The 26,830-nt window shown below is 44.9% G+C and overlaps 1 protein-coding gene, 1 long non-coding RNA gene, 1 other non-coding gene and 1 pseudogene across 8 annotated transcripts in view; all 4 read right to left on the bottom strand.

The window, feature by feature from the left end:
- RPAP3 (RNA polymerase II associated protein 3) overlaps window positions 1–2,199 on the bottom strand; it is a 57,633-nt gene extending 55,434 nt beyond the window's left edge. For all 5 annotated transcript variants that reach the window (XM_035255737.3, XM_035255736.3, XM_035255739.3 and 2 more), the window contains exon 1: window positions 2,116–2,199. The gene's annotated coding sequence lies outside the window, so the exon portion shown is untranslated. The remainder of the gene's footprint in view (window positions 1–2,115) is intronic.
- Window positions 2,200–5,815: 3,616 nt separating this feature from the next.
- Window positions 5,816–12,342, bottom strand: LOC100394762 (uridylate-specific endoribonuclease-like; annotated as a pseudogene). The gene is made up of 5 exons (XR_013522678.1): window positions 12,152–12,342; window positions 9,275–9,389; window positions 8,543–8,649; window positions 7,661–7,803; window positions 5,816–6,955 (listed from the first exon to the last, which is right to left on the bottom strand). The product of XR_013522678.1 is annotated as a uridylate-specific endoribonuclease-like (transcript).
- A 1,071-nt stretch (window positions 12,343–13,413) lies between these two features.
- On the bottom strand, window positions 13,414–23,611 carry LOC144577872 (uncharacterized). The gene is made up of 3 exons (XR_013522679.1): window positions 23,484–23,611; window positions 13,977–14,042; window positions 13,414–13,484 (listed from the first exon to the last, which is right to left on the bottom strand). It is a non-coding gene; the product is annotated as an uncharacterized LOC144577872 (long non-coding RNA).
- On the bottom strand, window positions 22,231–22,389 carry LOC118144733 (U1 spliceosomal RNA). Its single transcript, XR_004729472.1, has one exon. It is a non-coding gene; the product is annotated as a U1 spliceosomal RNA (small nuclear RNA).
- Window positions 23,612–26,830: the final 3,219 nt, after the last annotated feature.

Raw genomic sequence — 26,830 nt, 5'->3', positions numbered from 1 at the left:
TATTCAAAAAGTTATGTGAAAATATCAAGGTAGTAAAATAAAAAGAACTTGATGACTGACTAGACTGAGGTGTTGGAGAACAGAGAAAAATTCAACCAGTGGCCTAGATTTCTGACTTGGGAGCCTGGTTAAGATTACTGACAGCATTTTGAGTCAAGAAATACAATGTCAAAAGGAAAAGAGGTGTCAAAGTTGGAGGGCAAATGGAAAGTCAAATTATTTGTTTGGGATATGCTGAATTTGAGTGCTAATGGGGCAAGGAGATAATTCAGTAGGTAGCTTTATAGAACTATAGATAAATTCAGGTGTCACCAGCATAAAGGTGGAAGCTAGAATCAAGGAAGTGGTCATGTTTCACCACTGTGACAACTGGGGTATGGGGTAAACCTGGAGTACACTAAACGGAGGAAGAGATGCCAAGGAAGGAAAAAGCAGGTAGTAGCCCTAGACAGCTGGGAGAAAAATCTAGAGTGTACTGTTACAGATGACAAAAAAAAAAAATGAGTTCAAGAAAGTAAAAGCCGTTAGCAGTGCCAAATGCCATGGAGGATACATAGACATAAAAAAAGTATATTATATGAAGACTATTCGGAGTTTTCTACTTTTCTTTTTTTTTTTTTTTCTTTTTTTTAAACAGTCTCACTCAGCCTCCCAAGTGGCTGGGGTTACAATTGTGGGCCACGACACCTGGCTAATTTTTTTTTTTTTTTTTTTAGTAGAGAGGGGGTTTTCACCATGTTGGCTAGGCTGACCTCGAACTCCTGACCTCAAGTGGTTAGCCCACCTCGGCCCCCCAAAGTGCTGGAATAGGGGCGTGCGCCACCGTGCCTGGCTTCGATTCAGAGTTTCAATGGGATTTTTTTTTTTTTAAGGGTGGGAGGCCAACGGCAGTGGCTCATTCCCGTAATCCCAGCATTTTGGGAGGCAGGGGTTGGCAAGCAGGGGGAAGAGCTTGGGCTCAGGAGTTCAAGGCCAGCCTGGCCAACACTCCAAGATCCCCATCTCTACTAAAAATACGAAAATTAGCCAGGCGTGGTGGCAGGTGCCTGTAGTCCCAGCTACTCCGGATGCTGAGGGGAGGATCTGCAGATAGAGGCTACAGTGGTCAATGATCGTACCACTGCACTCCAGTCTGGGACAAAAAAAAAGGAGGGGGGTGATGAAATGAGTTAAGTAAATGAGATTATATGGAGATTAGAGTAAATTTGCTTTTGATCATGTAAGACGTTCTTGAGCATGGTCTGTGGAAAGAAGAAGAAAGTGAAAGATACAGGAAAAAGGATGAGTGATGGGCCAAAATCTCCAAAAAGGTGGGAGAAGATTCAAAGCTTGAGAGCATGGGGAGGGAAGTAAGGTGGGAGAAGGAGAGACGGAATTAGAAAAAGCACTTATTTAGGACAGTGAAAATCACTAAGAAGGGACAGCTGCAGATGCAGATAGGTCTTCTGACCCGTAGCCTCAACAACTAAATTAGATTTAAGCTTCTTTCAGGCAGTGTCCGTGTTTGATCATCTATATACATTTCATTCAAAAACAAAACTACACAACGCTTTGTTGGGGACTCAAATATACGAATAAAAGCGCAACGAGTCAGTGAGATGCTGACAGGGGTTAGGTGCTTCTCCATGTCACCCAACACCGCTGCTGCTCGAGCAGGCCCAAAAACTCCCAGGGACCCTGCGATGGGGCAAGGGTGAGCCAGCAACTAGAAACTTCCAGCGCTTGGGATACCACTTTCACACCCGCTGCCCGGAAGAACACCGCACGCCCACGCGGCGAGGGGGCGGGCCCCACCGCAGACTTCGCGGGGATGCGCTTCTGCCATCTGAAGCACTGCAAATCGCCCAACACCCCGGGTAGCAGAGTGGAGGGTCCGCCCGCAAAGCAGAGCGCGTAGGCCCGGGAAGCTGGGGCTAGCCCCTCCCGGGACGCCGCTACCCAGGACACCGACGCGCCGCCCCAACGCGCGCCTGCGCCGCCCCAACGCGCGCCTCCGCCGCCTGCCCTAGCCCACTCCGCCTCACCGGTACCCACAACCGCTACCCCTCCTCCCACCGCCCACCCCATGGATCTCCTCCACTGCACCTGCCGGCGAGAACCGCAATGCCAGCTCACCTGACCAGATCTTAACCCTCAGCACTGAGGCCCAGCCAGCCCCGCAGAGACTCACTCCGAGCCCCGCCTCCCGTGCTTGCCCACAAACCCCCGCGGCCTCGCCCCGCCCCCTGGAGCCTGGGGTTGAGCGCGCGCAGGAAGTCAAATTCGTGACTTCCTTCTCAGAATGAAACCAGCTTGGTGTCTTGAGGGTACGTAAAGGCAGTATCTGAGCCTTCCGCCTCCCTCCATTATGACTGAACTTAATAGGAGATAACCCAAAAACTGCAGGGTCATCTTAATTTCATGATCTCCAAAACAATAAAACCTTTAATATGTCCTTGGACTCCCTTTAAACAGTTTAATCCCTAATATTTACCTTGCTAATGTCTAACGATTTGTCTGACCTTTGTGAATGTGATAACCATGTGAGAAAGTTACTGTTTTCCCACCATGAACAATCAACTGTCAACTGGTAATCCTGGTAATTTTAGGGGATTTTTTTTCCCCCTAAGTACTGGTATTTGGCAAACTAGTCCTTCAGTTTAACTCCCTTGCACTTTTTGCAAGTAAACTCCTTTTCTAAGTGAATCTATCTCTGAGTCTCTCTTTGACGTGTGCCAGTGTTACAGTCTGTGTTTAGATATGCTCTGGCTTACAGAGAGAAGAAAAATGAAACTTTTAACACTTTTTGCTTCTGCTTCCCATGTGAGGGAGTCTTCATTCATTGCAATGACAACTCTAAAACGAAAGCAAAACAAAATCAATTCTAGAAGTTTGCAAAAGCAAATACAAACAAGTGAAACTTTACATTTAAGACAGGACTGTGACCTCAAATATTATCCTCAGAATGCAGATCAGTGGTTCTCAGGCTTGACTGAACTTTGGAATCACTTAGAGAGTATATACATATACGTGTGTGTGTATGCATGTATATATACATACTGATTTCTGTGTCCATCCCAGAGATTCTGATGTAACTAGTTTTGAGTGAAGCCTATCAGAATTTTTAAAAGCATAGGATACAGCCATGCATTTGAAGCTTGAAGCCACTAATCAGGTGCTGATCAATGAAGAACTAGGCTGAGGTCATATCATTAACATATCGTTTCCATTGTTTAATTATTGGTATCTTTGTATTTTAAAATCATAGTAGTCAAATCATTACATGTACATCAAAATATTTACTAATGAAATGATTTTTTTGGTTGTGTTAGGGAGATAGATTATTGACTTTTGAGAATATTTTTGTTTTTTAAAAATTAATTATTTTAAAACATATTGATTTATTGATGTTTTTAACAAAAGCAACTTCGTTTGTTTTTTTAATTCTGAGTTGATTGAGATGAGAGATAAGGAGGCTAGCTGGCTGCTCTAGTAAAACCTCATAGACCCTTAGGTGAATCCTCTCTCTCTCTCTTTTTCTCTCTCAAGCCACATAATAATCAGAAGTAGCTTGGTGAATCTAGAGTCAAACTGAGAAAAGTTAATTAAATGGTTTTGATGGTCATCATCACCTAATTCTGAGCCTCCTGCTGTCCCACAAAAACGTACACCTGCAATGGTAGCCTTCTCTCCTGTGAGCTCGAACCTAGGCCACCTTAAGTTCTTTTCTAGATTCCATGCAGACCTCCCCACTTCTGTTGGCAGTTATCTTCAAATGGATTTCAACAAAATGTCTAAATCATGCCTTTCTTTTATGTCTCTTTTATTCATTTATTTACTCCAATCATCTCAATTGAACTTATTATTAATATCTGAAAAAAGATTATTTCTCTTTCATATAAGACTGAATATAAGCAATCCAGGACTAGTGTGATAGTTCCAGTATGAGACCTGGGCTCCTTCTTCCTGGCTGCTCTGTCATCTTCAGCACATGGCTTTCATTCATGGTTCAAGCTGGCTGCTCAAGCTCTGGTGATCTTGTCTGAAATCCAGTTAGCAGAAAGGGGCAAGAGTGGGAATAACAGTACCCCCTGCCCATTAAGAATACTTCCTTTTGCATGCCATTGGTAAGGACTTATACACACATCGACTTCCAGTTGTCAAGAGTATAGACTCTTGACAGTCATTTGTGTAACTAAAAACTGAGAGTTCAATGAATAAGGAAGAAGAGGAGAGCAGATACAGAGGGGTAACCAGCAGCACAACCTCTTTCAAGTGTCTTATATATTCTTTACAAAATAATGAATTAATAAGTGAGTAGATGCTACTAGAAATCCAAGCTCACTACAACATGAGGAAAAGGGTTGAAATTTGCAATCCTGATTCTGCTACTAAGAATGTAGCTTAATCTGAGCCTCAGTTGTCCAGGTAAAATAAAAGTGGTGAAGACCAAAATACCCACCAGAGTGAGAAAATGAATGTAAAAGGACTACTTAGCATAGCTTGGGACATGGTAACAGCTTAACAAATGTTAGTTCTTACCTACCCTGCTCTCCTGCAAAGCTAAGGTCTCTCCTGCATTTATGTCTTTCTGCCTTCTACTGGACTACCTAGAAGACCTCTGAAGAGGCCTATGAAGAACACAAGTACTGGGGACCAATAGATGAAGGTTAAGGCTGATAGCAGGGATAGTAAATTGTCTCTCCTGGTATAAAATTAAATCTGTATGATAAATGAGACAAGAATTACTATAAGAAAGACTAGCATGTTATTTTACATTCCTTATCTCACAACAGTGGTAATATCATCCCCATTTGACTGGCGAGGAAATGATCTGAATAATTAAGAAATTTGCTCATATGGCCAGTAAGCAACAAAACCTGGCTAGTTACCTGGGCAACATAACTTCAGAGCCTGTACCTGTTAGCCCTGTGCTCTACTGACTCCCTGTCTTGCCTATTGACCATGAACATCCCTGGGAAAGGATAAGACAGGGCCCTTTTCCATCTCTCTAGAGTCTGTAACTTGCCTGATGTATCCCTTCATACCTGACCTTGTTCTAGCATGTGGCTTGAGTAATCTGTTTACAGATAAGAAGTCTTTTTCTGTATCTCTTTAGCATCTCTTCTTCCCTGGTGTGGTCAACCTCTGCAACCACAGAAGCTACATCCAGAAATGTCCTTATACTCCTGTGTATGTGGTCAAGGGGACTGGTTATTGAGGATGGGGACCACCAGTCTTCATTTACCCCCCTCCTAATTATCTATATGCAGTGCTCTTTCCACTCTTCATATTACAGAATTCTCTTCCCTTCTTGGATAGAGACTTATTGAGTCAACAGGGACTTCACTCAGATACTGCATTCTCCAAGCCATTCTGAAAAAAGCTAGAGCAGAAGTATCACTCCTAGCCCCTGCTCCAGGGAAAAGGCAAGGAGACAGACAGTGGAGGGAGACCATTTACGAAGAAGACACTGATTTCAAGTTTTCTTCAATGACTTTAATTGGAAATTTGACGCTTCTAAACCATAGTTCACACCCAGCTCTGTGGTACAGCATTTGGTTCTCCATGAGGTTGGGGAAGAAATGCATAATTGAGGTTAAAATAGAGATCCCCAGTCTCTCTGGTCTCCTAGAGTTATTCAAATCATAGTTGCTGGATAACGCTTAAAATAATTATTACTTTTTGAGATGGAGTCTCACTCTGTCACCCAGGCTGGAGTGCAGTGGCATGATGTCTGCTCACTGCAACCTCCGCCTCCCAGGTTCAAGTGATTCTTCTGCCTCAGCCCCCTGAGTAGCTGGGATTACAGGCATGTGCCACCATGCCCAGCTAATTTTTGTATTTTTAGTAAAGACGGGGTTTCACCATATTAGCCAGGCTTGGTCTCAAACTCCTGACCACGTGATTCACTCACCTCAGCCTTGCAAAGTGCTGGGATTACAGGCATGAACTACTGCACCTGGCCTAAAATAATTATGTCAATGACACCAACCTATGGGTTACTTCTTCTGATGCTGAATCTTCCTCCTATGAGGATAACTCTTTCAAAAAAAAAAAAGAAAAGAAACTATTCGGGATCAAAATACAAGTCTGTGGTTGCACTAAACATACACAAGTGGGAAACTTCTTGATGCAGATACTGAGCTGGACATAAAAACACTCAGGCCTAGAGAAGACCACACCACTCCCAGCCCACTCACTGTACTAACATATTACCCTTCTCCATCCAACACTGGAATTCTCCCAGACTCTGTTCTGAGAGGATCTAACTCTGGAAAAAAACAAAGGCCCTTCCTTGATTACTGTGGCCTTACTTCTTTGAGGACCCCAACACAGGGCTGAGTTGTCATTTATGGAGCTGTGTATAGTAACAGCCATTATAGCTTGAATTTCTATCAGCTGTTCTTCCTAAGAACAATTGAAAACACCTTCACAGTAAAAATATCATCAGGGTTTGCCCTGTCACCAACCGCAAAAAGAGGAAAGTGGGCAGACCCCTTCCCGTTACATTGTAGGGAAGCATGAGGCCTGGTGAGGTCGAAGGACTTGTTCCTAATTTCCCCACACATCAGGGCAAAGAGCTATGGAGGGCTCCTACCTTTTCTGCCTGGACTCTGTTTCTTAGTCTACATCGCCAAAATTCTGGAGGACAAAGATTTGACTGCTTCTCTACATTTTTCTAATTTGTACATTTTCTCTCTTTCCCATGCGGGCACTTTGGGATTTAGGAATGCTTCTCATTGCTTTGAGATGTGGGGAATCTCTCCCAATCTTCTCCCTCTTCTCTCTAGTTCAAAGAAGATAGCACTTTAGTCTTGCAAGATCCCTCATGCCCCTTTCTGGCTCAAAGTTCTATTAGGTGGAAGACACTATATAGGCTGTGGCGATGTACTTCTTGCCATTCCCGTAGGTGGAATTGTCCCAGGTGTAGGTCCGGATGGCCAAGGGATATCCTCCCAGGCTTAGCTGGTACCTGTGGGGAAAGATCCTGAAATCAGAGGGGCTTATCACTTTACCATGCCTCTTCCTGGGCTGGAAGAATCAAACCCAACCTAAGCAGAAGGGCCCCATCCTACTTAAACAGGCTTAAAGACAGCTGGCACTGCTTTCTCCAGCAGCTGCGTCCAGGTCCCCATGTGTAGGGAGCCATTTCAAAATCTTTGCCTTATTTCTTGTCTTAAAGAATGCTGTGCCTCATATTTCCTAGAGCAATATTTCAAAATCTCAGATTCTTGAGGTGAAATCCTCAGAAATTAAATGTTTGCTTAGGGTTTCAGAAGTGGGAGAACTCAATGTGTTCAAATGTTAGAGACTATGAGGCTGAGTGGTTCCTAATGGTACTTTCTGGGCTCTAGGTTCCCCTAAGTAGCCTCAGGGGACAAAGAGCCTGAGAACCCCAAGACAACTACACTTCTATTCATATGTTAAGGTCCTACAGAGGATTTCAGTTTGCGGGGGGATGAGGGGAGATAGTTTTGCTGCTAAGATGAAGTTTGGCAGCCACTGAACTAATCCAAAAACTTCATTGTTCAAGCAAGAGAAGTGAGGCCCAAAGCACAGATTTGTCCAAGCCTTCCCAGCCTCTTTGTGGCAGAGTCCAGGTCTCCTGACACTGGGCTATCTGACAACAGCCTGAGGCCCCAGACTGCTCGTTGGGCCTGGCTGGCCCCGTCCTTACACTTTGCCTGGCCTGGTGATGAAGCATAAGGAGCAGAGTGCAAACTCAAACTCAGGGCTGCTGCTGATGAAAGCGGAGCCCACTTCTTTATAGTAGTCATCCCAATTGAACTGCATTGCCAGCACGTCAGGGTAAGAATCCCACTGCAGAGGGAAGGGCAGAAAAGGGGGTCTGGTGAGTGCCAAACAGTGGGGTAGGACAGGTGCCCAATGGCAACAGTCAGACAGTATTTGTTGAGGTTCCATTAGAGGCCTGTGTGAACCTTCCAGAGAGACTGGATTCTTTAAATAGAGGAGACAGTCTGCCTTGCTAAGGTGTCTGAGCCTACCTGGACCCTCTGCCTAGAGCTACCAGTGTACATCTACCAAGAAGGCCAAGGTCACTATCCATAGGATCCATCTCTGGGTATCAAGGATGTCACTGTTCCCTGTGGCCCTCACACATGGGAAGAGAAGGATCATTTACTGCCCCCAAATTATTTCCTGGTACTGGGCAGCAAAGGTTTCTGTCTTATAAAGTGTATGAAGTTCAGCTCAGACTAGCCAGGCTGAAACTTTCAGCCACATTCTAAGGAAACTGAGGCAGTGGGTAATTGCATATCTTTGGTTTTTCCCTTTGAGAATCCTCCCCAGGCCCCAGCCTGCCACCCAGATATGGTGCCTTCTGCCTCCTGTCCCCTGCAGTTCTAGAGCCTTCACTGTTTGGAAGGGAATTCCAGTGTCCTGGCTAAACTGGTTGTCCAGTAGGTGAGGACATCATAGTCAAAATCCCCTGGGGCTGCCCCATGAGAGTCAGGCTGAGATACAAGTCTGACTCTTCGGAACGCAGAGTGAGAGCAGGACATCTGGGTGCTGTCAAGGCTTTTCCAGCCCATGTACTCACAGGCCCATCGAGAATGTGACTGTAATAGTCAACCAGGCCCTCCTTCTCCTGCAGATAGAAGCAGATCCAGTTATGGAAGCCAGTAACCTTGCCTTTTTTGACTTCACCTATAATAAGGAGTCCAAGGTAGATAATCAGGGCTCCTTCCCCACCCTGCCCTCCAATCCCCTTTCTCCACCCCATGCCAAGGCTTCCCCCGCTTCTCCAGTCTCTGACTTCTAGCTGCTCGGCCCCTCGCTCTGGGCCCCCATAGTCTCTCACAGTCCTATCACTCACATCAGGAAGGCCCCCCTTTTGGCTTAAGCCCTTAGGAGAATCCTTCCTTCTGGTGATCCTGATGACCTCTCTCAGCCATTATTCCAGCAGCAAGCCAAGCTTGGTGGGAGTTTTATGGGCAGAACAGGAGAGAACAGACCATGGCCCTCTTGGGAAGCAGCTGGCCAGGCCCTGGAAGCAAAGGACTGTTCAGAGGTAAGCTCCCAGACACTTGTCTTGTCCTAGATATAACCTCTTGGGAATCTCAACATCTGGTCTTCTTTCCCAATTAGGTACTCCAGAAATTTCTCAAAATGGCTCCTCAGACCTACCCCCTACCCCGGCCATTTGGGCACGGGTCTCTCCCTGCTAGCTGGCTTGACTGCTGATTAATCCACACCCAGGGCTACCTGCTCCTGAGCAAAGCCATTCCTCTTCATCCCTCCAACTCTTTATTTTCAAGAAAAGTGCTCCCACCTGAGAAGACGTGTTCAAAGCCACTCAAGTCCCCTTCCTCTTTGCCTCTTGAATAGAGCCCAAAACCACATGTTCTTCAAGTCATCGACGAATTCTTATTCTGAGCCATAGCCATCTGCAGAGAGGAACACAGGGCTTTGGAGAAGGGAGGCAGAGCTAGGTCCTGGGAGCACTAAACAGAGACCTATAGGGCTACCTGCTCCCACATGCCAAGACACATGTGGGTTCAATCAACAAATGTGTTCAGTTGTTTATTCAACACGTATCTATGAGATGACTATTTTATGCCAGGTACAGATCTAAAGACTAAGGATTCAGCTGGAAATAGCACGGACACAGTCTCTATCTATATTACATTATAGTGGAGGAGTCAAAACATAAACAAGTAAACAATAAGAAATACAATTTCAGATCAGTACTATGAAGCAGAGTAGCTCGCAATGACTGGAGGGCTGGCGTAGGGGTGGGGGGTTTCTTCTAGGAAGGAACATCAGAAAGGCCTCTGTGAGAAGGTAGCACTGATCAGAGAGCTGAAGGATAAGGAACCAGCTACACAAAGATCTAGGGAGAAGATTCTTCTATGTAGAGGGACCTGCAAGAGCAAAGGCTCCAGGCAGACTTGAGTTTGCTGTTCAAAGAACTGAAAGAAAGTCAATGAGGCAGGAGGGGAGAGTGATGGCAGAGTGATAGGAGAGGAGATTTGAGAAGCAGCCAGGAGTCAGATCCTCCAAGCCATGGCAGAAGGTCAGATCTCAGGCAAATAGAAATAAAACAAAAAATATTTTAGATTTACTAATTGCTTTCTGTGTACCTAGTGCCATTTTAAATGCTTTCAATATAACACTGAATCCTCACATTGAATCTTCACATAAAGTTGGTACTAATTATCCCCAACTTAAAAATGAGGGAACTGAGACAAAGAGTATCAAACTCATACAAGATCACACAGTTAATGAAAGGTAGAGACAGCGCTTGAGTCCACTAAGTCTAACTCCAGAAACCAATCTCTTTAACAACTCAACTTTAAAATCCTTCAGAGCCACTGAAGGATTTTAAGCAGGGGAATTGTAGATAGACAATTACCCTGGCTGTGGATGTAAAAAATGCAATGGGGTGGTGTGAGTGGAAGCAGAGAGACCAGTTTTGAGGCTCATGCTTTGGCCACGTAAGAAGTTGATGGGGCTTAGATAGTGGTGTTAACTCCAGAGGAGGAGGGAGCAGCAGCAGGTCCAGGACATTACATTGCTGATGGAGGAGATGGGGGTAGGGAACTTTGAAGTAAAGAGAACAATTAAATCCAACTCCTAGGCTTTTTATCTGAGCAACTAAATGGGTTATGCTGTCACTTATGAGACAGGGAAGACCCAGGGAAGAGCAGATATGGAGAAAGAGATAGGAACCAAAAATTCTTTCTACTTTAAGTTCTGTGTGAATATCGGTAAGAACAATTAAATCCAACTCCTAGGCTTTTTATCTGAACAACTGGATGGGTTATGCTGTCACTTATGAGACAGGGAAGACCCAGGGAAGAGCAGATGTGGAGAAAGAGATAGGAACCAAAAATTCTTTCTACTTTAAGTTCTGTGTGAATATCGGTTAGATAGCCAAGTAGAGATGTTGAAAAAGCCCTTGAGAAAGTTTAGGGCTGGAGATTTCAGTGAGGGAACCATCCAACATTGCCTGTTTACTGCCTAGAATTTTGTATGGTGAATACAAAAGAGATACCAGACATATTCCTTCCTTTCAAGGACTTAAAAACACATTTGGAAAACAAGACTAAATATACATGAAATAACAGAGAATGGTTTCACACACTGAGTAGCTACACTTACTGAGTACTGAGTGAGTGCCAGGCTTTCTACTGGGTGCTTTATAAGCAGTCATCCTCAAAAACCCCATTTCAAAGGGAAGCCCCAGAGAGGTCAAATAAATTCTCCAGGGTCGAGTCACTAGCAAGTGGCAGAGCCAAGATTTAAACCAAGTCTCTCTGGCCTAAAGCTGTTGTGAACAAAGCCCTTGCTCAGTCTAGACCTCCAAGATTCTCTTGTGTATTTACTACAAAGAGAACACCAGGGGGCAGCACAGGATTGCAACTTCTTCATGGAGTCACTCCTGTGTCACCAACTCTTAAGACAGTGTCACCAACTCTTAAGGTAGGCAGCCCCTCAGAGCCAAGCCACTCTCAGGGTCAAAGAGGGAAGACCCAGGCAGAGCCACCCCTGAGACAAAGTCCAGCTGCCTGGAGTTTGGAAAGAAATCTGCAGGATACTAACAAACACAACCCTATGCCAAGAAGTCCTGCGGCCAAAATCTTTTTTGGTCTGACTCAAATTTATCTCTATCTGGAGGCTTTCCAACCAGAACTCTTCCTGGTAGGACTTCCCTCTCTGAACATTTGTTGATTTTCTGATGCTATTTCCCCAGCCAAAAGGTGGACTCAGCCAACCTGATTCCTGGACTTCAGTGCAGGAGAAGGGAGTAAGTAGAATCAGCGACTCTACCTATCTAAAATGTGGTGCTGACTTTGGGTGGCTGAGATGAGCCCTGGGTCGGGGTGGGATCTGAGGGGAGGCTCACGCCCAGCAGAGAACCCTGAGACTGTAGCAGAGGGTGGGGCATGCATGAGGTAGCTAACATGAAGTCAAAGGTGGGCTGATTTCCAGGCCAGCCAGCCAGAGGGTGTGTCAGCTCCTGGTTGGGTTCCTAACCTTTCTTGGCTTCCCCCTGGCTTCATCCCTGATTCCTCTCAGATGTATACCAACTTCCAAAGAGTCCCCACCGCCTCCTCACCTGCCCTCCTAACCTTCCCCTCCCCCACCCACCTGGCTTCCCTTAGACAGACTCATGCGTCCTGGGTTGTTGAGGATGCTCACTCACTTTGGTGATGGAGGAAGCTGTAGAGGTCCTTCATGCCTGCCATCTTCATGATCTCTCTGAGGAAGGCATCCTGCTTGGCCAGCTGCTGGGCACTGAAGTGCTCCCCATGGCCTGTCACCCGCTGGTAGTTGTTGAGGAAGTTGATGAAGGCTGCATAGGTGGGCTTGGAGAACAGCTTCTCATTGACGTAAGTGAAGAATCTGGGAGAGGCAGAGGGGAACCATGGAGAGCCCCAAACTCGGAGCGGAGACCCCTCCAAAGACTTCTAGGCAGACCAGGGGAAGGCAGGCCAGGGCTGGGTTCAGGGGCTGAGGGGAGACTTCAGGTACTCTTGAAGGCCACACATCAGGTCACTTTTCTTCCACCTCATATTTTGGAAAAGCTGTTCTATCCTCAGCCTGGCCAATCACAGAAACCCTCCCAACTGGATATCCACAGTCCCTCAAGGTGGCTTTGTTTCTGGAGACCTGTTTTTTTTTTTTTTTTCTTCTTCTCTTTCTTTGATCTTGCCTGACTTGAGGATAAAAGAGCTGAGACATCAAAAGAAGCAAGGATTGGGGCGAGATTTTGGGGGCAGGAAGAGGAATTGCAGAAACTCATGGCTTTGGGCAGTGATCCACTTGGTCTCTGGTCTCCGATGGGGAGATACGGTTTTGTCTGTTGAGAATGATATCTTCCTTCTGGGCTTTGTTGGTGTCTGCCCTGTAGATCTTCTCAGAGATGCTCTGAATCTCCTCTTTGGTTATGGCATCACTGCTGTAGGAGAAGCCCTCTGGAAGAAATTGGGAGAGCGGTGGTCTCAGAGAAGAGAAAGTGGAAGGTGGGCAGGAAGTTGTCTGTGTTCATCCCCTCCTGGACCTTCAGGAAGTCAGCATGGAGGGAGGTGAACCACAGTTGGACACTGAAGGACAGAAGCACAGAGCCTGAAGGACCTGTAAAATCAGCACATGGCATTGCCCATAAAATGTCCTTCCACTCCTTCCCCCCAGGAGAAGTCTCATGCTTGGGCATGCATCAGAATCACCTGGTGGCCGTGGTAAAACAGGGCAGTGAGTCCCATCCTGAGAGTTTTTGACTCAACATGCCTGGAGCAAAGCCCCAGAGTTTGTGTGATCTAACGAGTTCTCAGATATTGCTGATGATGCTTTTCTAGGGACCACACATTGAGAACTTCTGCTCTAGAGTCCTGTCTCTGCAGCTTAGCTAAGGGAGCAGAAGACTAACCGTGGTCACTACACAGGCTCTCAAAATCCTTGCAGCAGTTTCCGAACTCTTGGCAGCTGGCATTGCAGTGACATTGGTGGTGCTTGTCAAAGGCTTCGTAGCAGCGGCCCTGGCAGGAGGAAAGTGCCGAGTACAAGTCTGAGAAGAGAGGGAGGTGTGTCCCGGACAAACCTCTAGAGGTTGCTGTGAACACCCCACAGGCCATCCCTCCCTCCTGGCTCTCCTGACTTTGCCCAGTAAAGATCTCCAGGAAACGAAAACAAACAAGCCTAATTCATGCACACCCTTCACAGTCAGGAAGTCCTTTCCGATGCCGAACTTTACTTTCTGGCATGCTGTTTTTCTAATCTTCCCAATCTAAAAATAAAATATCTTCCACTTCCCTCTCCAGGCCTCAGGCTCTTTCTAGCTACCCTTCTCCCATAGCCCCCCAGGCTGGCTGAGCCACCCAGACTTCTTCCTGCCCAGGCTCCCAGAGTCCAACAAAACCTTCTCATCTGGCTGAGGTCTGGGCCTGGTGCCACGGCCATGGCTGCCTCTCCTTGTCACCCTCACGTCCCTCCTGCTTTATGTTGAGGGCCCTTTGGGGAGGCAGGCTCACTGCTGGCAAGGGCCTCTTCTGTCTCTTCCTCTGGCTGTGGGAATGGCTCTAACTCTTTGTGGTCCTCTGCAGGTAGACAGAAAAGTAAAGTCACCAACCACCTAAGAATTCCCCTCCTGCTTGGTTTCTGGTTCTCAGCTCCCCAGCCTCAGGGAAAAGCAAGGGCACTAGAAGCAAATCCTGAACAAGGGCTGGGGTCCAAGGAACAGTCACCAAATAACAAGGATGAAAACAGAAAATGGAAGATGTTTCCAATGAAAAACACATCATAGAAAATTTATAAAAAAAGAAAAATAATGTCCGCAGGTGACACATCTGGATCAAAAACTCTGATTTTGGTGACTCTTTTTTTTTAACAAAAGTTGACAGGTGGATAGAGTCTTCATGCTTTCCTAATGATAAGGCTCTCATTTAGGAAGTTCCTGTGCCCAGAATAACTTCTAATCAGAGTCTAGGGTAAATTCTCAGGGCCTAAAGGAAAAAGAGTTGTTTCCTGAGATTCCAACGTCCCTTCTTTCTTTGCCCCACTTAGAAATGGCCACAAAGACTATGTCTAGGGAAAGGGCATGTTCAGAAGAGCACAATCCTATTGCTGCCCCATTCCCTTCACCTGCAAGCCGAATGACTTTAGCTTCTCTCTGGGCAGAGAAGGGTGGATTTAAGGTGGGGAGGGGGCCAAGGGAGAAATGTTCCTGGGAACTCTGAGTTCCTCTTTCATCACATAATTCCCGCCACCCCACACACTCCCAACAAACAATACTCTTTCAAAGTGATTCAGAATCTACTAGTGAGTTTGCTGGAAAGTATTGTGTTATTACCATCAGAACCAGAAGAATTACCAGTCAGGTTATTCTTCAGTCAAGAAACATCTTCTGATCACTTACTCTGATCAGGCTGTGTTTAAGTGCTGGCAATTTTTAGGCTTCTGAATTCAGCCACATTTTATGATAAACAGAATTTTGTGTGCTGAGCTGGAGTCCTAACAATCATTTCCAATATATTATTCTATTGGAAAGGGGTTCTGAGTTGCAAATCAGAAACTTGGGGATGAAATGGCTGTTATTCTGGGTATTGCCTTTATCTTGAATGTCAACCTGATGGGCCAAGGTGAACAGGCCTTCCTGTGTTTGCTGAATGGTAAGAAAAAGAGGGGACAGGGAGGACTCAAGATGGTGCAGTGAGAACAACCCAGGATTGAAGCTCTCGGTGAATGCGCAAAGAGGATGAGTCAGGGCCGCATTTCCAAACGGATCTTTGTTGCCCACAGAACGGGAAAATTCCCAGGTATAAAAGAGATGCAGGACGCCAGGCAGAGGTTTTGGCTGGTGCAGCCAGCAGCCGGTGCGGCCGGCAGCCGGCGCTGTAGCGCAGTGGCACTACACAGTGCTCCGCACAAAGTGCATTGGTCCGGGTGTCCTGTTGAACCGGCAATCTGAGACTTGAGAGGGCTGAACTTGAGACTGAATGGGACTTGGACAGTGAGCCAGCCCAGAAGATTCCAGGAAAACAGCATTTAAGGTAGCGCAGTGGGACAAACAAAACAGAGATTCCAAACACTCCCGGTTGAGAGCACAGCTGAACCTAGTACAGTGCAGCTCCGTGGGGGAGGGTCATCCGCCATTACCGAGGCAATCCGCCCCTACTGAGGTACACGCCCATTGCTGACGCAGCCTGCTGTTGCCAAGGCAACCCGCTACAACAGAGAGACTCCGCCGCAGGGTGTAGCCCGTGACAGCAGGGCGGAGACTGCAGCAGAAGGGTAGAGCCTGCAGCAACAGGGCGAACCTCACACCAGCAGGGTGGAGCCTCGGAAGGCAAATAGTGACTAGACTGCCTCCTAGCTGGGCAGGACAGCACAACGGACACTCACAAAGAAAGCCCCAACCCCCCACAGACAGAGCATCTGAAAAAAAAGGGTTTTTTTATGAGTTCTGATGCAGCACAATTAAACGTAGCAACCTAACAGCCCTGAATGAACAAAAGAGCTCACAGCTCAGAACTTGAGCTCCTATAAAGTACAGACTGTCTCCACTAGTAGCTCCCTGACCCCTCTATATCCAGAAGACTGACATTTGGCAGGCACCATTCTGGGACAAAGATAGCAGAAAAAGAAACTGGTAGCATCCCTCACTGTTCCGCAGCAGCTATAGGTGCACCCCAGAAAAGCAGGGCCTGGAGTGGACCTCAGCAGTCGTACAGTGGAGGGGCTAGACTGGTAGAAGGAAAACCAAGTAACAGAAATACTTCATCATCAACAATCTGGGCGTCCACTCAGAGACCCAATCGAAAAGTCAGCCACTACACAGACGACAGGTGGATAAATCCACAAAGATGGGAAGAAACCAGCGCAAAAAAAAAGAAAAACACCCGAAACCAGAATACCTCGCCTCCTACAAATGACCAAAACTCCTCACCAGCAAGGGAACAAAGCTGGACAAAGAATGACTGTAACGAAATGATGGAATTAGACTCCAGAAGGTGGATAATGAGAAACTTTTGTGAGCTAAAAGAACATGTTTTAAAACAATTCAAAGAAACTAAGAACCTTGAAAAAAGATTTGAAAAAAGATTCGAGAAAATGATAAGAATGGATACCTCAGAGAGGAATATGAATGAATTAAAAGAGCTGAAAAACACAATATGAGAACTTCACGAAGCATGCACAAGTTTCAACAGCCGAATTGACCAAGCAGAAGAAAGAATATCAGAAGTCGAAGATCAACTCAATGAAATAAAACAAGGAAACCAAGATCAGAGAAAAAAGCGCAAAAAGGAATGAACAAAGTCTCCAAGAAATGTGGGACTAATGTGGTGTACCAGAATGTGACGAAGAGAGTGAATCCCAGCTGGAAAATACTCTTCAGGACATTATCCAGGAAAATTTCCCCCACCTAGCAAGACAGGCCAACACTCAAATGCAGGAAATACAGAGAACACCACAAAGATATTCTGCAAGAAGAGCAACCCCAAGGCACAAAATCGTCCAATTCAATAAGGCTGAAATAAAGGAGAAAATGCTAAGGGCAGCCAGAGAGAAAGGTCGAGTCACCCACAAAGGGAAGCCCATCAGACTCACAGCAGATCTCTCGGCAGAAACACTACTAGCCGAAGAGAGTGGCAGCCAATATTCAACATCCTTAAAGAAAAGAACTTTCAACACAGAATTTCATATACAGCCAAACTGAGCTTCAGAAGTGAAGGAAAAATAAAATCCTTTGCGAACAAGCAAGTACTCAGAGATTTTGTCACCACCAAACCTGCTTTACAAGAGCTCCTGAAAGAGGCACTACACATAGAAAGGAACAACCAGTACCAGCCATTCCAAAATCACACTAAATGCTAAAGAGCATCAACATAATGAAGAATCTACAACTAACAAGCAAAACAGCCAGCTAGCATCAAAATGGCAGTATCAAATTCACACATAACAATTTTAACCCTAAATATAAATGGACTAAATGCACCAATCAAAAGACACAGACTGGCAAATTGGATAAAAATCCAAAACTGATCAGTGTGCTGTATCCAGGAAACCTATCTGACATGCAAGGATACACAAAGGCTCAATATAAAGAAATGGAGGAAGATTTACCAAGCAAACGGAGAGCAAAAAAAAGCAGGAGTTGCAATTCTCATCTCTGATGAAAGACTTTAAAGCAACACAGATCAAAAGAGACAAAGAAGGCCATTACATAATGGTAAAAGGATTGATACAAGAAGAGCTAATGATCCTAAACATATATACACCCAATACAGGAGCACCCAGATACATAAGGCAAGTTCTTAATGACTTACCAAGAGACTTAGACTCCCACACAATAATAGTGGGAGACTTCAACACTTCACTGTCAATATTAGACAGATCAACCAGACAGAAAATCAACAAGGATATCCAGAACTTGAACTCAGACCGGGAACAAGCAAACCTGATAGACATTTACAGAACTCTCCACCCCAAATCCACAGAATATACATTCTTCTCAGCACCACATCACACCTACTCTAAAATTGACCACATAATTGGAAGTAAAGCACTGCTCAGCAAATGCAAAACAACTGAAATCATAACAAACAGTCTCTCAGACCATAGTGAAATCAAGTTAGAACTCAGGATTCAGAAACCAACCCAGAACTACACAGCTTCATATAAACTGAACAACTGGCTCTTGAATGTTGACTGGATAAACAATGAAATGAAGGCAGAAATAAAGAAGTTCTTCGAAACCAATGAGAACGAAGACACAACATGCCAGAACCTCTGGGATACATTTAAAGCAGTCTCTAGAGGAAAATATATAGCAATAAGTGCCCATATGAGGAGAATGGAGAGATCCAAAATTGACACCCTATCGTCAAAATTGAAAGAGCTAGAGGAGCAAGATCAAAAAACTCAAAACCTAGCAGAAGACAAGAAATAACTAAGATCAGAGCAGAACTGAAGGCGATAGAGACATGAAAAAACCTTCAAAAAATCAATAAATCCAAGAGCTGGTTTTTTGAAAAGATCAACAAAATAGACAGACCACTAGCCAGACTGATAAAAAAGAAAAGAGAGAACAACCAAATAGATGCAATAAAAAATGATAAAGGGGAAATCACCACAGATTCCACAGAAATTCAAACCATCATCAGAGAATATTACAAACAACTCTATGCACATAAACTAGTAAACCTGGAAGAAATGGATGATAAATTCCTGGACTCCTGTGTCCTCCCAAGCCTAAACCAGGAAGAAGCTGAAACTATGAATAGGCCAATAACAAGGTCAGAAGTCGAGGCAGCAATTAAGAGCCTACCACACAAAAAAAGCCCAGGTCCAGATGGGTTCACAGCCGATTTCTACCAGACACACAAAGAGGAGCTGGTACCATTCCTTCTGAAACTATTCCAAATAATCCAAAAAGAGGGAATCCTTCCCAAATCATTTTATGAGACCAATATCATCCCGATACCAAAACCCGGCGGAGACCCAACAAGAAAAGAAAACTTCAGGTCAATATCCATGATGAACATAGATGCAAAAATCTTCAATAAAATATTGGCAAGCCGATTGCAACAGCAAATCAAAAAACATATCCATCATGATCAAGTAGGATTCGTCCCGGGGATGAAAGGCTGGTTCAACATACACAAGTCTATAAACGTGATTCACCACATAAACAGAACCAAAAACAAAAACCACATGATTATCTCAATTGACACAGAGAAGGCCTTTGACAAAATTCAACAGCCCTTTATGCTAAAAACCCTCAATAAACTCGGTGTCGATGGAATGTATCTCAAAGTAATAAAAGCTATTTATGACAAACCAACAGCCAATATCATACTGAATGGGCAAAAACTGGAAGCATTCCCTTTGAAATCTGGCACTAGACTAGAATGCCCTCTTTCACCACTCCTATTCAATATAGTACTGGAAGTTCTAGCCCAGCAATCAGGCAAGAAAAAGAAATAAAGGGTATTCAAATAGGAAAGGTGGAAGCCAAATTGTCTCTATTTGCAGATGACATGATAGTATACCTAGAAGACCCCATCATCTCAGCCCAAAAACTCCTGAAACTGATAAGCAACTTCAGCAAAGTCTCAGGATATAAAATCAATGTGCAAAAATCACAAGCATTCGTCTACACCAATAACAGACTTAAAGAAAGCCAAATCAAGAACAAACTGCCATTCACAATTGCTACAAACAGAATAAAATACCTAGGAATACAACTCACAAGGAACGTAAGGGCCCTCTTCAAGGAAAACTACAAACCACTGCTCAACGAAATACGAGAGGACACAAACAGATGGAGAAACATTCCATGTTCATGGTTAGGAAGAATTAATATCGTGAAAATGGCTATACTGCCCAAAGTAATTTACAGAATCAACGCTATCCCCATCAAGCTACCATTGACTTTCTTCACAGAACTGGAAAAAACCACCATGAACTTCATATGGAACCAAGAGAGCCTGCATAGCCAAGTCAATTCTAAGCAAAAAGAACACAGCGGGGGCATCACACTACCGCATTTCAAACTATGCTACAAGGCTACAGTAATCAAAACAGCATGGTACTGGTACCAAAACAGAGATATAGACCAATGGAACAAAACGGAGGCATTGGAGGCAACACAACATATCTACAACCATACAATCTTTGATAAACCTGACAAAAACAAGCAATGAGGAAAGGATTCCCTGTTTAACAAGTGGTGTTGGCAAAACTGGCTAGCCATGTGCAGAAAGGAGAAACTGGACCCCTTCCTGACACCTTACACTAAAAGTAACTCCAGATGGATTAAAGACTTAAACAGAAGACCCGGCACAATAAAAACCCTAGAAGAAAATCTAGGCAAAACCATCCAGGACATAGGAGTAGGCAAGGACTTCATGAACAAAACACCAAAAGCATTGGCAACAAAAGCCAAAATAGACAAATGGGACCTAATCAAATTCCACAGCTTCTTCACGGCAAAAGAAACAGACACTAGAGTGAATCGGCAACCATTAGAATGGGAATAAATTTTTGCAGTTTACCCATCTGACAAAGGGCTGATATCCAGAATTTACAAAGAACTCAAACAGATTTACAAGAAAAAAACAAACAAGCCCATTCAAAAGTGGGCAAAGGATATGAACAGACACTTTACAAAAGAAGACATATAGAGGCCAACAATCATATGAAAAAATGCTCATCGTCACTGGTCATCAGAGAGATGCAAATCAAAACCACATTGAGATACCATCTCACGCCAGTTAGAATGGCGATCGTTAAAAAATCTGGAGACAACAGATGCTGGAGAGGATGTGGAGAAATAGGAACACTTTTACACTGTCGGTGGGAGTGTAAATTAGTTCAACCATTGTGGAAGACAGTGTGGCGATTCCTCAAGGCCTTAGAAATAGAAATTCCATTTGACCCAGCCATCCCATTACTGGGTATATATCCAAAGGACTATAAATCATTCTATTATAAGGACACATGCACACGAATGTTCACTGCAGCACTGTTTACAATAGCAAAGACCTGGAATCAACCCAAATGCCCATTAATGATAGACTGGATTGGGAAAATGTGGCACATATATACCATGGAATAGTATGCCGCAATCAAAAATGATGAGTTTGTGTCATTTGTAGGGACATGGATGAATCTGGAGAACATCATTCTCAGCAAACTGACACAAGAACAGAAAATGAAATACCGCATATTCTCACTCATAGGCGGGTGATGAAAAATGAGAACACATGGACACAGGGAGGGGAGTACTAAACACTGGGGTCTATTGCAGGGGAAAGGGGAGGGCCAGCAGGAGGGGGAGCTCAGGAGGGATAGCCTGGGGAGAAATGCCAAATGTGGGTGAAGGGGAGAAAGGCAGCAAAACACACTGCCATGTGTGTACCTATGCAACTGTCTTGCATGTTCTGCACATGTACCCCAAAACCTAAAATGCAATAAAAAATTTTTTTTAAAAAAGTGGGGACATAAGGACAGCGGAAAAGGCATAGGCTCTGATTCGGGCTGAGCTCTGGGCCTGGGTCTCCCTGCCTGGGCAAGGAAGTCTGTGTGTGCTCGCGCACGCGCACGGGCACACCTATATATACATATGGTGCTAATATATAATACATATGCTAATATATACAGTGATATGGGTTGGCTGTGTCCCGCTCTGAGTCTCATCTTGAATAGTAGCTTCTATAATCTCTGCCTGTTATGGGAGGGACCCAGTGGGAGGTAATTGAATCATGAGGGCAGGATTTTCCCAAGCTGTTCTTGGGATAGTAAGTCTCACGATATCTGATAGGTTTATTTTTTTTTTCTCTTTCCTTTTTTTATTTTTTGACAGAGTCTTGCTCTGTTATCAGGCTGGAGTGCAACGGCACGATATCAGCTAACTGCAACCTCCGACTCCCTGGTTCAAGTGATTCTCCTGCCTTAGCCTCTTGCATAACTGGGATTATAGGCATGCATCACCATGCCCAGCTAACTTTTTTGTGTTTTTAGTAGAGATGGGGTTTTCCACATGTTGGCCAAAATAGTCTCAATCTCCCGACCTCATGATCAGTCCACCTCAGCCTCCCAAAGTGGAGATTACAGAAGTGAGCCACTGGCGCCCAGCAGATATCTGACAGTTTTATAAAGGGAAGTTACCCTGCACTTTGCCACCATGCAAGATGTGTCTTTGCTCCTCTTTGCCTTCCACCATCCTTGTGAGGCCTCCCCAGCCATATGGAACTGTGAGTCTATTAGACTTTTTTTTTTTTTCAGGGGAAAGCGCGAATGCAGTCCCCCACTACCACAAATTATGCAGTCGAGTTTCCCATATTTGGGGAAATCGCAAGGGTTAGCACATCCGGAGTGCAATGGACAAGCCCTGGGAAAACCACCTTCGTGATCATGGTATCTCCCCTGCCAGGTAAGTATTAGGCCTTTTTCTTTATAAATTACCCAGTCTGGGGTATTCATAGCAGTATGAAAATGGACTAATACATACGGTGTTTTTGTGTAAATTGAAAAAGATTCCATATGAGTGGAAGCAGCTCTGTGGGCACTTGGCTGGCTACCACCTTTGGGCAAATTCAGAAAAGGCACTCCTTTCTCTCAGCAGACACAACTCTGCACCAGGGCATACAACCAAATGAGAAGGATACAGACGGGATTTGGGTCCAGCTTGCTGCTTAACTAGGTTCCCGTGTACGATGCACAACCTGTGCAACGATAATACAGTGGGCTTGCTGCCCATTACCTAACATGACTTCAGTGACCTGTCCTCGAAACTGGGAGTTAGAGTGCATGGCTTGACAGCAAGGCTTTGTATCACAAAGCAGATCATTAATCTTCTGGAAGAGATTAATGGAATCTAATCTAAATTTGGAAGCACCTAAACAAGAAGATTATTCATACAAGATTGTTTTCAAGTATTCATTTAAAACTGTGCAGTTGTAGTAGTGGAGGAGCAACAGCCTTTGAAGGTGGTACATGTCCTGTTTTCATCAGTGAGCTGGAAATGACACTATGAAGATGTCATGCCACGTGGTCCCTTCACTAGAGGAAGAGTGGTATGAATTGTGTCAGTCTCTGTGACACCATGCGGTCTTCATGGTGGTACACAAGTTGTGAGAGTTTGCTACCATTTTTACATTTTTGTGATTTAAAGTGCTGAATAACAATTAGTAATGTCAAACATACTAAAATATAATTTTTATCATTTTATCCTTTTTTAGAATTTGGTACTTAAACTTTCAAGATATTGTTAATACTGATAGTTCAGATATTCTAGGTAAATGACATTTACTATATTTTAAGTTAGAGGCATCCTAGAAAACCTGAGACCAGTGGTGGCCAAATCCCTGACCCCACCTCTGTCCCTCAGTGCTCTCTGTCCAGACCTTTAAAACCCTTCTGAGTCCTGAACACTGCTCTGGCCTGCTGGAGATCCAGGCCAAAGGGTGTCCTCAAACAGGCTGAAGGCACCCTCAGGCAGGCTGGAGGTGCCTTTGTCTCACAAGGAGGCTCACCAGTACACAGGTGTTTATAGTCTTCACAACAGTCCCCATGCCAGGGACACCGGTGGTCACACTGGCAGGCAGCATCCCGGTTAAATTTCTCATTACATCGAGATGCACAGGATTCCATTTTTCCTATGGGCAGTAAAGGTAAGAAACTCAGCTCTATGGAGACTCTATTTTCCTCCCTAAGGTGCCTCACAGACCAGGGCAGGATTATACCTGGCAGAGAATGGAATTACTCTCTGCAAGGAAGAAGTACATCCACAGCCTCCCAAGTATAACATAAGCCTCCTCCCCACCACCCAACACCCACCGAATATTTCACACCCACCGAATATTTCAAGGCTCATCAAAGAGACCAGGATCACAAACCCAAATGCCTATTTGGGTCAGGCCCATAACATAAACAAGTAAAGAAGCAGGGTATGAGGCAGTAGGAAGAAATGGGGACTGTGACAAACTTAAGAGCAATGCTCCATCAAAAGTTTGCAGCTGGTGCTCAGTTCCAGCCAATTGTTGCCATGTTGGGACACGGGCTCAGTGTTGCCAGAGCCTCCTGTTTTTCTTCAAGACAAATACTCATTTTTATGTGAAATGTTCCAAGCTTGTAAAGCTTTAAACACACCAAAGAAAGAGGTCTGTGAACTGGGTGTAGCCCACAGGCCCCCTTCACCTGTCATGTAGATGCTGTCCCAGTGATGCCCACTGCCCTCTCATTACCCCCTGGCTCTTATCCCATCCCTGTTCTTTGCTTCTTTGCTTTTCTCTCACCTTCATCCACTCTGCACCCTCTTTTCCCGTGTCATATCTTTCAGTTCTTTCCAGTCTTTGGAGTGAATTCAGATTAATTAATGCTCAGGGTAGGGAATGAGGCGAGTGTGGGTGAGAATTGGGCTCTGGCATAGCATTCTATTATATAACCACAGACCACATCCCCCACTCCAGCCAAATAGTTTGCAGAAACAAGCTTTTGGTCGCAAGGCATGTAAGATAAGTTGAAGGAACTGTGGATCCCACTATCCACTCTGGGCTTTAAGGGTGATAACGGAGTGTTTGTTTAATTTGAGGTTCCTGAGGTTTGGACTTCATGAACGCTGGGTTTAGAGATCATACTGTGGGTTACAAAGAATTTCAACATCAGAGTCAGGGTTACCATCAGCATTAGAATTTCTATCAGAGAGGAAACTGAAACCTAATCTGGACCAGGGTTGGGGTTAATTAGGTTAAGAACTTCAGTTAGGATTTGGGCTTGATAAATTAACAATTTTGTATTGATATTTGGGTAAGGAATAGGAATAGACTTAAGATGACATTGGGGTTGAGGAATGTGTAGGATGAGAAAAGGACAAATAATCCCTGTTTTATTTGGGGGCTTGGTTCTGGTTACAACTCAACACAAAATAGTATCTTCATTTAAGCCAGGAGTGGGTTAGAGCTTAAACATTAGAGGTTGGGTTTAGTTACCAATCCCTAATACTGGATTCTGGAATTGAGGTTGATACTGTGTCTAATGAGGGATGGCATAGCAGAGAGGTTATGAGCCTAGACTCTGGGCCAGGTAAGGTAACTCACGCCTGTAATCCCAGCACTTTGTGTTCCTGAGGTGGGCGGATCACCTGAGGCCACGGGTTTGAGACCAGCCTAGCCAACATGGTGAAATCGCATCTCTACTAAAAATATAAAAATTAGCCAAGCATGGTGGTGGGCATCTGTAATCCTAGCTACTCAGGAGGCTGAGGCAGGAGAATTGCTTGAACCTGGGAGATGGAGGTTGCAGTGAGCTGACACAGTGCCACTGCACTCTAGCCTGGGCAACAGAGTAAGACTCCGTCTCAAAAAATAAAAATAAAAAAACCTAGACTCTCATGCCAAACTACTTGAAGTTGGAATTCTGGTTCTACTGCTTTCTAGCTATGTAATCTTGGGCAAGTTATTTAAACTTCTATGCCTCAGTTTTTTTATCTGTAAAAGTGGGATGATAATGGAGTCTATCTCATAGAATATTTATAAGAATTAAATGAGTTAATATGTGTAAAGCACTTAGGACAGCAAGTGACACATAGTAGTACCATAGAAGTACTTGTTAGGTAAATAAACGGTGGCAATATTTCATGCCCATCTTCCAAGTGACAAGTGTTCCGACTGGCTGGAGCGGTCTTCCCTGTGTGGTGGCCCTGCTGACACACTTAATTTAGCTGAAACTCTCCCAGGGTTGTTCATCCCTTGGGCTCGGTTGTCAGCACATCTGTGTTGCTGGCTTCCTGACTGACTTGATCACTACAGGTCCGTATTCCTTACATCAGAGAGGCATCAGGTCAAGGTTAACCCAGGTCCTCAGATAATTTCGCATTGTAAGTCCTCCAAGGTGGCCAGGAAGGCAGATTTCCAGTCCCTAAAAGAGACCAGGCCTAAAGCCACTTGTTCCTTCAAGCCCACAGGAACTCCTCTTGAATGTTAAATGATGCTCCCTTGGAGCCTGAATGCAAAGATCTTACGGAGAAGTTTTCAGCCCATCAGCTGCGTGCTCAGTCAGCCTGGCAGTACACCCAGAATCCAAAGGGAGAGAATTCAGGCAAATAAGGGCAATATTTTTAATGGGCCAAATCAGCAGAGTCCAGGAAAATAATTCACCTCATTCCAGCAGCTGGCACCAGTTGAGAAGGGTTGCAAGCGAGCAGTCCGCTGAATGTGCAGGAGAGCACCCCTGCCGGCCAAGCTGAGTGGGCTTTTTCACATCTGCCCAAGAACTTTGTCTCCAGCAAGAGCCCTATGCCAGCACTTTCCCACGTCTCTGTGCTCTTGGCCTGCTTCAAGGTGACCTTGGGATTTGACAGCAGAGGGCAGGGGTGGGAGGAACTTTTCCTCATGGGCACCTTGCTGTTTCCTGGCTGACTTCATCACTTCATAAGTGATGTTCTGGGGATACTCTGATGAGCAACTAGTCACCCTAACAACTCACTCCAGCAACCCTACACTGTGTCATTGACACCAATGCTCTGAGTAAGCCTTGTTCCCCAAGGCAGGCACCTAATTCACTGCTCTAGTAACCTGTGCCTCTTATCACTCTGCTTCACCTCTCTGACTCTCTGCTTTTCTTCATTTGGGCCTTTCCTCTCTCAGGCTCAGATTCTCCCTCCTTTATCTCACAGAATGCTCAATTTCTCTGCACCTTCTAAGACTTCAATATGCCAGGACAGCCACTCCCTATCCACACTTGCCATCAAGAAAGCTTGGTCCCAAGCCTGAGTGGACATAGTGTCCCTGTACACTGGCACTTAGCCCCTCTGACAGCTGGGACATTCTACACCTGTGCCTCAGAAGGCCCTAGATGCTGTTTCCATGGAGACCTATTCAAC

The sequence above is a fragment of the Callithrix jacchus genome, chromosome 9 (genome assembly GCF_049354715.1).
Source record: "Callithrix jacchus isolate 240 chromosome 9, calJac240_pri, whole genome shotgun sequence".
NCBI lineage: Eukaryota > Metazoa > Chordata > Mammalia > Primates > Cebidae > Callithrix > Callithrix jacchus.
This window is presented reverse-complemented; position numbering and strand designations above follow the sequence as displayed.